Source organism: Anas platyrhynchos, chromosome 21 (genome assembly GCF_047663525.1).
Source record: "Anas platyrhynchos isolate ZD024472 breed Pekin duck chromosome 21, IASCAAS_PekinDuck_T2T, whole genome shotgun sequence".
Classification (NCBI taxonomy): domain Eukaryota; kingdom Metazoa; phylum Chordata; class Aves; order Anseriformes; family Anatidae; genus Anas; species Anas platyrhynchos.
The window spans coordinates 1208464-1221541 of NC_092607.1; the positions used below are offsets into that span (position 1 = coordinate 1208464).

General features: G+C 42.9%; 1 long non-coding RNA gene and 1 pseudogene across 1 annotated transcript; one reads left to right on the forward strand and one right to left on the reverse strand.

Moving 5' to 3' along the window:
* Positions 1-923: 923 nt before the first annotated feature.
* Positions 924-4834, reverse strand: LOC139999199 (uncharacterized). The gene is made up of 2 exons (XR_011804422.1): positions 4387-4834; positions 924-1639 (listed from the first exon to the last, which is right to left on the reverse strand). It is a non-coding gene; the product is annotated as an uncharacterized lncRNA (long non-coding RNA).
* A 5054-nt stretch (positions 4835-9888) lies between these two features.
* LOC139999198 (kinesin-like protein KIF27) overlaps positions 9889-13078 on the forward strand; it is a 35953-nt pseudogene continuing 32763 nt past the window's right edge.

Sequence of the window (13078 nt, forward strand, 5' to 3'; positions counted from 1 at the left end):
CTAGGATTGAAAAAATCACAGCAAAAACTGCAGTGATAATTTGATGCTGCCACTACATATATACCACCAAGTATTTCCTGCTACCATCCTCACAGCTAAGCCAGGTTTTATGTTTATCCAATTCAGTACAAACCCAGGCACTTTTAATTACTTAATTACAGAGATATCCAGCTGCACTGTGGGATAGGCACATAGCTTTCATTTGACAGAAATTCTAAACAGAATAAAAATGATGCTGCTCAGCTACTGTTTCTGTGTTAGTCATACACGTATTAGTTTAATCTGTAGCAGCTACTCACTGCTTACTAGTCCTCTGGTAAAATATTGCTTTATCTGTAAAATTTGAGACAGCTTAAAGCATGTTTCAGGATTTCAGGAAAAGAAGGGAAATATATTTCTGTTGGTGTATTGCAGTGAAAGTAGATACCTCTCTGTAGCTCTAAAAAGTCTGTTGAATATTAATTTTCAGAGTGGAAACTTTCAGCCAAGTGAGAGATGCAGGCTGTCTAAATGCTGAATTACCATCGAAAGGACTCATGAACAAGAATGGAAATTAAAACAGAAATTTTACACTCTGAACTCTTAATTTCTGTAAAACTAACAACAGAAGAGAAGCAAGGATCAGACACACAGCAATTTAGGTCACTTATTGCTATCATTGATACTAAACAGTTTAAATACCTGTTTCTTTTATAGACCACTATACCAGTATAATTTCCTCTTGGTAAGCAAAAGCACGCATGATATTTATGGGTAGTTTCCCCTCCATCAATGAGGGGCTTAGGATACTAAAATCTAGGGACTTGGACTGGACAAAAAATGATCATGCTTGGGATTTCCCTGTGCAGCTTTGCCAATTGCATTGTACATCTTCTTAGAAGACTCAACAGTTTATTACCTACAGAATAATCGATCTCATCATGATGTGGGAGAAATCAAGCTTTATTAAAATTTATTTATTTATTGTTTTACCAAAAGTTGTATCATACAGGCTGAATGATGAGACCAGAAAGAGTACTGTGGGTTACCTACACCACCAAATTCATTATTCCTGTGGACTTTGCATTATTGTTTTTAAGGACTGCACTCTTGGACAACAGTTGTTTCAAAAACCAAAGCACTTTATGGAAACATCCTAAATCAGTGATATTCTTAAAGCTGATACTTTCTGTTGCTATCTATTTCAATACCAGTAAAGGACTGAATGTCACCAATACCATTCTCACACTGAAGCAACAGCTCCTACTGAATTGTCATGTTTAAACTTGGAAATTTTACATTCATGAATTTTATGTTCAAATATCAGTTTTCACTTAATGGGTTTAAAATTAGATTGTTACCCAATGTGTGCATGCTCTGTGGAGCAGAAGGTCTCATAAAAAAGAAAAAAAAAAAAGAAGAAAAAAAAAACACTCAGATGTTTACATCAGTGAGGTATTCAGCCAGAGACCAATTTCTGAAGGTGGATTACCATTTGGAGTCCGTACCGGTAGCAGTTTCCCTGGCTAGTAGACCAGTTTTTCTCCCACATTCATCATCATTTAGAAAAGCAGAAGTCAGTTTCTGTGGTTAAGAGTTCCTCAATATTTCAGTTTTTTCTCACAGCTGCACTGAGACAGTGGTTATCCCAACGTGTTTCCTGTTACAAATACAAAATTTATTCAGATAGCTTTCTTCTTTACGGTGAAGCAATATTCCAATGCCATGAGAGTTCTGCAGCTTTAAATGCCCAAAATGCCAGAACTGGTAGGAGCCAACACTGCTGCTGCATCCGTGACACCATCCAGTGGCAGACAGCAGTGTGCTCCAAACACCCTGCCTCGCCTCCCCAGAGCTCAGACCACGCCACCCGCACTTCCTCATGGCTTGAGCACAGCAAAAAGGGAACTGGTGATGACCACACTCTGTGTGTCTGCCCTTGTCATGGCTAAATGCCAAGAAAAGCTGTTGTCTGTGAGAGCAGTGCAGCTGCCAGAAGTCAGGAAACAGGCGGTGACAATATTGGAGCTCACATTGCTCACCCTGCAGCAAACAGAGCAATGCCCTGTCCATAGATTGCATGTGAGCTACCACCAGGGTGACACTGTCTCAAAATGGATCACTTCTACATTATTCCACTACTAACAAGGTCAGACGAGATGAAGAAAGAGGAAAATTATACATGTATGAGGAAAATTATCTCTGCCACTGATTCCTGTATGCACTAACACTTGATACTGAACCAGTATCAGTACTCTGAAGGACCCATACTGCTGCCTAGGGCTTCCATACTTCCACTGGAAGGTCCAAATTAAGAAACATACTTCTTACCTTCTGAATTTAAATTTTCAAGTGAGAAATGATGAACATCATACACAGCTGTTTTTTTTTTGTTTGTTTGTTCATTTGTTTGTTTTTGCATAGTGTTGTGGTTTAACCTATTAGGCAGCTAAGCACCACGCAGCCATTTGCTTACCCTCCTCCCTCCCTCTGTGGGATGGGGGAGAGAATCAGGAAAAAGAAAAAGAAAAAAAAAAAAAAAAGGAAAGAAAGCCTGTAGGTTGAGATAAAGACAGTTTATTTGGAGAGAGGAAAAAAAAAAAAAAGAAGAAGAAAAAAAATGAAAATAATAATAATGATGATAAGAGTATTAATACCACTAATGTGTACAAAACAAGTGATGCACAATGCAATTGCTCACCACCTGCTGAACGATGCCCAGAAAGAAAGAAAATTATCTCTAAGCTACACATGGCTCTGTAAAAGGAGTCTAGATAAACTATACTAAAATTCTTTTCGAGTCCAAGCCGAAAAGTGTTGAGAAAACCCCAACACAGAACGTAAAACTTTGGAGTACTGGCTCAATAGTCATGATGTCAATTGGATTTCTGGTTTTCACATTTCTATTTTCACATTAGCCTGCAACTATTATCATCATAATATACAACACCTTTTTCTCCAGCTACTTCATAAAGTTTTGCATTAAAAGTCAGCTGCTTTCCTTGCATGACCATGTGTTTCTGTTTTTGTTTTTGTTTTTGTTTTTTTTTGAGAATGGAAAAGAGGAATCTGAGTATAACATTTTCTCATGTTTGAAAGTGAGCAGCTTAATGGCTGCTGTGATATCAAAGTTCCAACACATTGACTTAATAGTACAATATTGCTGACCTGCAATTTATGTACTACAGTAGCCTGCAATCCCAGAAAGTCCAAAATTGCCACAAAATCATATTTTTCACACCAGCAGAAATAATCACAGACATTTTATTATCAATAATAAATGTATCAAGCTCATATGTCTGCATTTCTTGTGTAACACAGAAAACACTAAGATCAAGGACATGTATGCATCCTACATTCAGCATTTTTATGTCTTTGACAGTGAATGTCGTAGCAATATTGCAGGAGTTCTGGGAAAGCAAACAGAAGCAGAAGGCCGTATTCCCAAGTGAAGGCATCATTGTGTATGAATCACTGAGCTCCCTGGGCCCACCATTTGTGAGCTATGTTACCTTGCCGGGAGGAAGTTGCTTTGGTAACTTTCAGGTAAGTGTCAGCTTCCAATCTTTGCCAGGGGAATTTTATCTATTTATTTATATATTTATTCAGGAAAATTCTTTTGCCATAGAAGATACAGGACAACTACTTCTGTAACAATGAATACTACACTTGACTTTTCCAATCTCATTCTGTCCCAGCCCTCACCGACTTGAGAGACAAGGTACCTGAAGGAAAACAACACAGAGTTCTAGGAATGATTTTACCAGTCTTGTCTCTGGTTTCCAGTCATATCTACAATGAAGTGAAACATTATGAGTAACTCAAGTCAGGCCAGATATGTCCCTTCTACGTCAATAACCAAACCTGTCAAGTTAAGAACATGGAATTAATGAAAAGGAAATCCTTCTATTTTGATCTGAGTTCACTTTTTTTTTTTTTTTTTTTTTTTTTTTTTTTTTTTTTCTAGACCAAGAAGAACCAGCAAAAGTCGGGTGAAAAATGAAATGAAAAATGTTAAGGCCAGGCAGCTTGCTCACTGCAAGTGCTAATCTGAAAGCAGATGGAGTGCATCTTCATACACTCCATCCTGAGACACTCCACTCAACAGGCCAGACCAGCTGATGAAGTGCATTGCTGTCCTGAAGTTTCATGTGATGGGCTACTTTTAAGTCTCTTGTTTATGCTGTAGTACTTGAGGTCTATGGCAGGACCACAGCACACTCTTATTTGTCTACCCTTCTTTCTTGATCGTGTGTGGGAAAGAGAGAACGTGCAGAGGCCCTCAGCCACATGTTGCACCTGTCACTCTGTGCAGCTACATCCCTGAGCCAAAGTACCAAACTTCATGCTTGTGAAAGGACTTTACACAAACTACAGAAATCTAAAATGAAGCATCCAAACACTTACAGAAGGGTGGGCCCTCTCGATGCACCTCAACGTGGGATCCACAAGTCCTCACGTGGTTTCATCCAGCACACTTCTCTGTCCCTCCTCGCTAAACTTGCTCAGAGGCAGCTGTTACCAAGGTGTCACAGTGACATCATTCAATTCTGTTTCTGAAGTCATCACCGTAGGCCCCTGGCAGCGGCAACACAACACTCTCTCTTGCTAATGCGAATGTCTCTGAAACAAGTAGAGAAGTCCCACTCTCCCCAAGCTGACTTTAATTGGAGTAGTTCCAAAATTATTCTCTGCCTCCCTACATCTGGGGAAGGTGTGTGAGAAATCTTTTCCTTAAGAAAGGATTACAAGCCAAAAAAAGCTTGCTTCTGATATGTTCCCCTTCCTTTTAGAGCTGTTCACCTTTGATTTCCAAGGAAGAAAAAAGAAGGTGAAATCAACAATTCTCCTCCTCCGAGTTGGGAATATGAAATAAGCCCAATTATTTAGGAAGCGTGAAAAAGGAAACTATACATTTCCTTGTTAAACACCTTGTTGCTTCTGAAAACTTTTCCAGTACTTTGCAGCTGCAGTGCTTTTCGGTGGGTGGGCAGCCGAGCTCCATCACGGCCACTCTCTCCCTCCCCCTCCTCAAAGAAAAGGGAGAGAAAATACGAGGCAAAGGGCTCAAGGGTTGAGACAAGGACAGGGAGATCGCTCAACAAGGATCGTGATGGGCAAAGCAGACTCAGCATAGGGAGACAGTAAGATTTCCTGCCTAACTACTACTACTACCAGGCTAGACAAGTGAGAACCAAAGGAAAGAAACCAAAAACACCTTCCTTCCCCCCATCTGAGCTCTTCCAGCTCCTCCCCCCGTGCAGCGCAGGGGAACAGGGGGACTGGACTGGGGGTTGTGCTCAGTCTGTAGCACTTCATCTCCACCACTCCTTCTCGGTCCCTCTCTGCCCCTGCTCCACGTGGGCTCCTCTCCACGGGCTGCAGCTCCGGCCCGGGGCCTGCTCCTGCGGGGGCTCTCCATGGGCCGCAGCCTCCTCCAGGCCACAGCCACCTGCTCCACCGGGGGCTCCTCCACCCATGGGGGGGCTGCAGCGTGGAGATCTGCTCCATGGGGGACCCATGGGCTGCAGGGGGACAGCCTGCTCCACCAGGGGCCTCTCCCTGCACAGCCCGCAGGGGAACTGCTGCTGCCTGCCTGCAGCACCTCCTGCCCTCCTGCAGCGCTCACCTGGGGGGCTGCAGGGCTGCTTCTCTCACGCTTTCACAATCCTCTCTCCCAGCTGCTGTTGCACAGCAGTATTTTCCCCCCTTCCTTAAATCTGCTCCCCCGAAGCCCACCCAGCAGCACTCCCTGCCTCGGCTCTGGCCAGCAGCAGCTCCTTTTTGGAGCCATCTGGAGCTGGCTCTGCTCTGATGCTGACAAGATGGGGCTGCATTCATTTCCAAACTGCCTGTCATAAAGGCCTTCACCTTTGCATTACATTGAGGCAGCGGTGATCTCAGCCTTATTGTATTGCTCTGCGTAATGTAGCTCCCAAAAGAGATCCCAAGGTCCAGAACAGACATGGAAATAACTGGGGGGTTGTAAGGAAAACAATTGCATTCCATCTACATGCTTGGGTGTTATTAACAGAGCTTTGTATACTGAGCTGGTGCTTGGTAGGAGAAAAACCATAAATCTTCCCTAGGAAAGTAGGACCCCCTCAGCTACATACTGCTGTGAGGAAACTCAGATGTAAGAACACACTTAAATAACACATCAGCAGAGCTGTTGTGCTCCTGACCACCAAAGGCACCTTTTTCCAACACCGTCGTACTGGAAGTTGATGCAGCTGGTTCCATCCTTAACGTGGGACTGTACAGTGCTTTAAAAGAAATATTTTTTCACAGCTTTGGAGAAAGTGAAGCAGAGAAAACCCCACCTAACCACTGATACCTGGACCCCAAACTGCCACAGACTGACAGCGATGCCCACTGGATATCTCCTGCTGCCTTCTGCCTGCTCCAGCAGAAGTCCCGTTTGAATTAGCCAGCAGGTCCCTCTGAGTGGCTTTGCTGAAACTCCTGCCGTAGGAAGCATCCTACGGGAGCCAAGTTGCTAAACTGATGTGTGGTTTTCCCTTAACCCCCTCAGCCCTGACTTTGCAGCTCCTGACGACACTGCCAACGTGTGCAGTGTCACCGTGTGCCAACTAGGTGCCAGCTGCCATGGTTTATAGATTGTAAAATGAGTGATTTGGGACTCGTGAGCACTGAGAACAGGTTAGCAATTGCTTAAGAGCTTTACTTGTGTCGCTCTGGGGCAGGGAGATGGGTGAAACATCTTAGGCTTGAAAGTGATTCCCTGCAGAGGGACGTGCTCAGATCTGCACAACAGATCTGTTGTTTTGCTCACCTTATTAGATCCCTGCTTGAGAGGTTGCTTGCAAGAATCGATTCCTCTTTACCTTGATGTGTCAAGCTAAAGACAAATCTGTGCCAAAGCACTGTCTGATCAGACGAGTGCCTCAGTTCAGGATTGTTCTTGGACAGCTCCAGAAACACCAGGACGATCAGCGCCTTCAGGAACAGATTAATTGGATCTCGAGGCTGTCATAAAACAGGTCCCTGAAGTTTGAAGACTCTTCCAATAGTTTGGGCCAGCAAGGAGCAGCTGTACCTGGCGGCTGCGGTAACTCGGGGCTCAGAGTCTCAGAGAGCGTGGTGAAAGGTGACCCCCAGCTGGCTGCTGGAGGAAGCTGAGGCAGCGTTCAGCTCTAACCTTTGCCTTCTTGGCTGTCATCTTTGCACTCCTGCTGTCAGTGGGTGTTGAGTGTCCTTCCCCCCAGCCTCAGAACGTGCCCTCAGATGTAGGCAGCGTTTAGCAGCTAGAATTCACTCAAATATAAAGAGTACAAATCATGCGTTTTCTGCTTTTGCTTTGGAACTCTTAGCTTGAGGTTTTCCTGCAGGCCATGAGGTTTCTTGCAGCAGCAGGGATGAGTTCTGTTAGCAAGAGGCTGTTCTGTGCTTCGACTGTGGGAAGATGAATGGTTACCTGTGCACCGTTAAATAGAACTTGACACCTAGCACACCGCACTTGCAGCCTGTGGGGTGCTTTAACAAGCAGGTAAATCAGCAGAGGCTGTTTTGCAGCCGGGGTGATGCTGGGTGATTAAAAAGCAGGGGCAGAACAAGGAGTTTCTAGTGTTTGTTCTTGCTTGTCATCCGACTCTCCACTTCCACTGTTCGTTAGAAAAAAAACAAAAACAAAAACAAAAAACAAAAAACAAGGGGTAAGCATCTTAATATCTTTATTATAAATGGAAGGCACAAAACAGACCAGCTACAGAGACTGTCCAAGAGAAATACTTGGTGCTTTATAAACAAACAAGGAAGTACCCTTAGGTGGGTGTGATAATCCTCCTCTAATGCGTTTTTGGAGTGCAAAAATAGATTTGTTCCTTTCTTGCTCTTCTCTCCAGGACAAAGGCAGAATAGGCAACTGCAAAGTTAGACCAGGGAGGTCAGTTTGTTCCATACTGAGAAAGACAAGCCTGTAAAACAAACTAGACAGATTTTCTTGGTACTATTCATCTTCCTTCAGCAAAGGCAAAGCTTATGACACTTGTTGGTGTGTATTTCCAGATCCCCAGCTACTGGCACTGTAGCGCATCTCTAATTCTTTGGTACAAAAGGTTCAAAATCTCTTAATGCAAACATTTTACCAGAACCCTGGAGCAAAAAAAAGAAATCTAAAAATCTTACCAACTTCTATTACAGACCTGCTGAGTGCACCAGAGTTACTCATTTTTATTCAGGCTTTCAGGGGCAACTTCAGTTGGTTTAGCGCCCCGATTGCCGTGTTAGCAGGTGTCAGTTTAAAAAAAAAAAAGCTTTTGAGGTCCTTTTTAAAATGAGACTGCTTTTTTGGAATTTAGGGCTGCGAGGTATGCTTGGTTTTGCTTTCTTCCCATTCCTTAGACCAGATCCATTCAGATTCTGAACAGCGTTCCCGGTCTGTTCAGGAAACTGGAAGGCAACAAGCAAAATGATGAGCTCCTTGGGCAGTCAAAAGAGCTAAATCTGGAGAGTGTTTTGAGTCAAACTTCCATGCTAAGGAGCACCAGTAACTGTTAGAAGTAGATGCAGAGGAACCTGCATGGCACTGGGTGTGTTTCTGAAGGTGCTAAAGGTCCGAAGTGACGATTCCTATCCATAGTAAAGAAGAGAAGGAAAGCTTGCACTTAACTACTGTTTTTATTCCCTTTGCCCAGCAGTCAAAAGCAGTAACTAATATGAGAAGCCAACTTTTCCTCTCTTTATTTTAGATTTGGGAAAATTCCCTGCCAAAAAAATATTTCCTGGAAAATTCACTAGTGTTTGTGTGAGTAAAAGGTTTCAACCTTTGATTATTAATTTGTAAGAACTATTTCATCCACTTTTGTCCAGAAGAGTCAGAAATAATTTGCACAGAAATGTGCAGCGTTTTAATGAAAGGTTTCAGAATCACTCTAATTTGAACTTTATCTGGTCTGGTTGCAGGTTTTGTGTTTAGTGTCTTTAAAAAAAATAATAATTAAAATTTCTGACTTCATCTCAGAAAAAAGAAAAAAAAATGCTTGTGGCTAAATAAAATCTGTTGCAGCTCTGCTCATCGAAAAATCATTGGCTGTTAAATTGGACCTAAGTCGTCTTCTCTAACCTTTCATGATCCTGCAGCAATGGATGAGGATGGATATATGGATTAGGGAACAGCACGTGGTGGCAAACCTGTGGTATTTGCTACAGCGCAGAAAGAAAAACCCAATTGCTTCCAAAAAATCCAACTAATTCAAAATCCTTGGCATCATGCAGTCATGCCACTGGCAAAGTGAGCATTCCCCTGCCTCTCAAAGCTTGCTGTACCCTTGATCTGCTGTCTTCCTGCTGTTAATTGATTGCAACTCTACGTGTCTGATCAGGGCTACGAGTTGTTCTCGCTATGGAGATCATACAACATATACTGTGCACGCTTGTGTGTATAGATCTGTTTATCCTGTATGCATGTACATACGTCTGCATATTTGTGTGCTGGCCCCCAGATCACTCATGTTACAAAGCATCGGCCTCGAAGGCATACTCATCAAAATCTTTTGTAGAGCCTCCATTTTTTTCTAGTTCCCTCAAAATGAGAGAATTTTTACGCGCTCTCTGTGTCGAAAAGGCAAAAATTCTGATTTTCACTGTCGCTCTCGCTAACTTTCTCTCACTCCCTCCTCGTGTGTGTATAAACACAGATGTGTGTATGCGTATGCACATCTGTGGATTTATATGCACTGGTATGTTTTTTGCTGTACAGGTAATAAAGACGGGGAAAGGTTTTTGTGTTTTCTTAATAGGTGAAGAAATCTTGAAGACCAGAGATTGGAACATACTGAATTTTAAATTAAAAAAAAAAAAAAAAAGTTAAATTGTCCAGCTGTGGAAGATGGAGCCTCATTTTTGCAGCCACTTTGAATCATGAGTTCATCTCTAAATGCCCTGGGTTTTTTGTTTTTGTTTTGTTTTGTTTTTTGTTTTTTATTTTTTTGAAGAGCTAACTATCCCTGGCTGTCTCCAGTCTGAGAGAGCATTCAAATGGACTTGCTTCCTCTATTAGTTATAAGCTGTTTAAAAGCACATCCTATGTTTGAATTGTGGATGAGAGGTTCCCTTGGCAAAGTGAGGAGGAAAATTCTTCCTACCCCTTTATTTTTAATTCACGGATTCAGTCTTGGTTTGGCCTACAGGAGAAGTTAACTGGAAGTCTTTGAAGATCGATAACTTTGCTGAGGTTGTCCAGGTAGGTGAAATGGAAGACCCACAGTGCCTGGAACGTGCTGTTTAATGCGTCCTAACTGTGTTCTAGAGAAGTTATTTGTAGCCAGAGTTGATTATTGACTTGCATGTATGATCAGGTGGTTTTTTAAGGAGTGACTCCGTTTTCAGGCTTCCAGATGTGCTCCAAGTCATCTTATTGAGGATGTGGAAGAGAACGCTTGCTGACAAAGCTCCTGGCAGCTTTACGGAACTTTCATATTTAGTTAGTTCATGTAGCAGCTGATTTCAAGGCTTTGCTCTCTTCGAGAGACTGATAACTTGATTTGATGAACTGAAGAAAGCTGGAAAAATGTTGGTTCCTCATTATTTTTCACTTGTTACTTTCTTTAGGGTTACTTTTCAAAAGAAGATTTCCCTGCTCACAAGCCAGTAGAAGACTTTCAGCCCAAGCAAGGGTGAAGACAGCTCTCTCCAAGAGCAGAGGAAGGCCCTGTGGAGAGAAGCCGAGCTTGTTAGCAGAACTCGTCGGCATGTCTAAACAAGGAGACGATTGCTACTTCTATTTCTATTCTACCTGTACCAAGGTATGGCTGGCTTTCCTTTGCTTTGCTTTTTTTTCCCCATTTTTTTTCAGGAAGGAGTAGATTAGGAGGAGGAAGCACGCTGGTCTTTGGTTAACTTGAGAACCAGATAGATTCTGAATTCAGTTGTAGCAACATTAGGCAGCAGCATGGCCATTTTTGAGGCTGTACTCTATTTTCCTCGTTGGTTTCCTTTTGGTTCCAGGGAGACAAATGTGCCTACCGCCACTGCGAAGCTGCTCTGGGCAATGAGACGGTCTGCAAGCTGTGGCAGGAGGGTCGTTGTTTCAGGAACGTCTGCCGATTCAGACACATGGAAATTGACGTGAGTGCCTAACGATGTGTTCTCAAAATCAATCAACAAAAGCATTTTTCAGTGCCGTAGGTGTACTGATTGTGCTTTTGCAGGATAGATTTGTTTGCTTCAAAATCATACTGGTTTCTGTTACCAAGAGAGGGGGTGGGAGGAAGCAGAGGAAAATAAAATCAATGCCTTAGGTATGTCTTAGCAAGATATATATATTTTTATTAGATGCTGACAGTTTTCTCAACAGATGCAGAATAGCTGTTAAATAGACTGCTAAAACCTGCTGGAGCAGGGGGGTAATAAACAGGCTGTTCTATCGTCATGGGAGCAGGCTTGATAATGAACTCTCAGGTCTCTTCTGACCCACAGTCCTTCAGCTAACGCTGTTCTCGCTGCCTGGGGTAGGAAGTGGGGAAAGTTAAAGGTGCAGAAGAACTAAGTCTCCAAGAAGTAGTTCTAGACAGGGTTAACCTAGGCAATTTCAGATGTTCTTTTTCCCTCTGAATAATGCTAGTATAATCCTAGGTGTATTAGTTTAACCCACCCTCAACTGGTGTCTGAGAGTGCCTGTCTTCTCTAACTGAATGATGACAAATCTAAATGTGCATAGTGGTTCCAGCTTATGCAAACTTTGTGAATATGCCCAGAAATACTCCACTTAACTGAGAAACTGACCTTTGGAATGATGTTTCAGCACTGTGTTGTGACAGCTGTCATGATCTGGAGCTGCGCATCTCTTTGCAAGCCTCAGGTGCATGTTATCACGAGCTTTTCTTTCTTTCTGTCTTCAGAAAAAGTGCAGTGAGATTCCTTGCTACTGGGAGAAGCAGCCGGGAGGCTGTCAGAAAGCCAACTGTGCTTTTCATCATGCAAAGGGACGTTACATCGATGGACAATTCTTCCCACCAAGCAAGAGTGAGTTTAGGTCCTTTTTCTTGAAGTGCTGAAGACTTAATTTGGAGTATTACTTAGTGGGTGCCAATCCTGTAGGGGGCATCAGGTAACTGTTCATTTGTGAGTACAGGAAAAGGTCTGCAGTCATAGGTGTACTGCACGGAGTGTACTGCTGGTGTTTGTTTTCTGCTTTCGTGCTCAGCTTCTCTTGGCTTTGTGTGATGTTTGCCTTGCAGTTTGCTTCCTGTTGTTTCATCTTTTGCTGGGTGGTAGGGAGATGTGTTGTTGTTCGAAGGGAAGTCTTTGTTGACGGTGTAAACAGTGATGGGATGGGCAAAAGGAGATGATGAATTCATTGTCTGTGCGGGTTATCTGCCTTTCCTACCACCTCTTTGCTAAATTGTGGTCAAAGTTTTAAACTGCCATATTACCGATGATCATCCTCTTCCTCTAGCTACACTGCCAAGTCCGCCTGAGTCCGCGGACGATGATTTGAAAGTGGCTCAGATGTCACTGCAGCAAAACAAACTTTCTGTCCAGTCAAATCCCTCTCCACAGCTAAGGGGGTGATGAAAGTGGAAAACTCTGAAAATGTCCCAAGCCCTACACACCCTCCAGTTGTAATCAATGCTGCAGATGATGATGAAGATGATGATGGTGAGCATGTTTTGGTTCTTGGAAGGAATTTGTGCTGTAAATGATTGTGTAAATCTTTGGTTCTTGAAGGAATCTGTGCTGTAAAGGAATGTAGAAATCACAGATGACCTGAGGTCTGACTAGCGATAGGGCAGGCAGTGTGGCCAGGTCACTGGTGGCTTTGTCCGGCAGTCAGTGGACAGAACCTGAAACGTTGGAGGAAAGCTTAGAACCACTCCTGGCTTTAGCTGGTCTGTTGTGTAAAGTTCTATGTGAAACTAGGAAGGAAATTTCTTTTTTCTGTCTGAAGAGCAATGTGTTGTGTAGTAGTTAAAGCTGCAGAGAGAATCTAGAGTCCTAGATGTTTTGTCCTAGTGTATTCTACTTAGGAGTTCATCAGGTCAATGTAGCTCTTTAAAAAACAAAACAAAACAAAAGAGCAACAAAGTTTTTTATATGAAGCATGGGCTGAAGTGTCACTGCATGAGCTACTTAATCA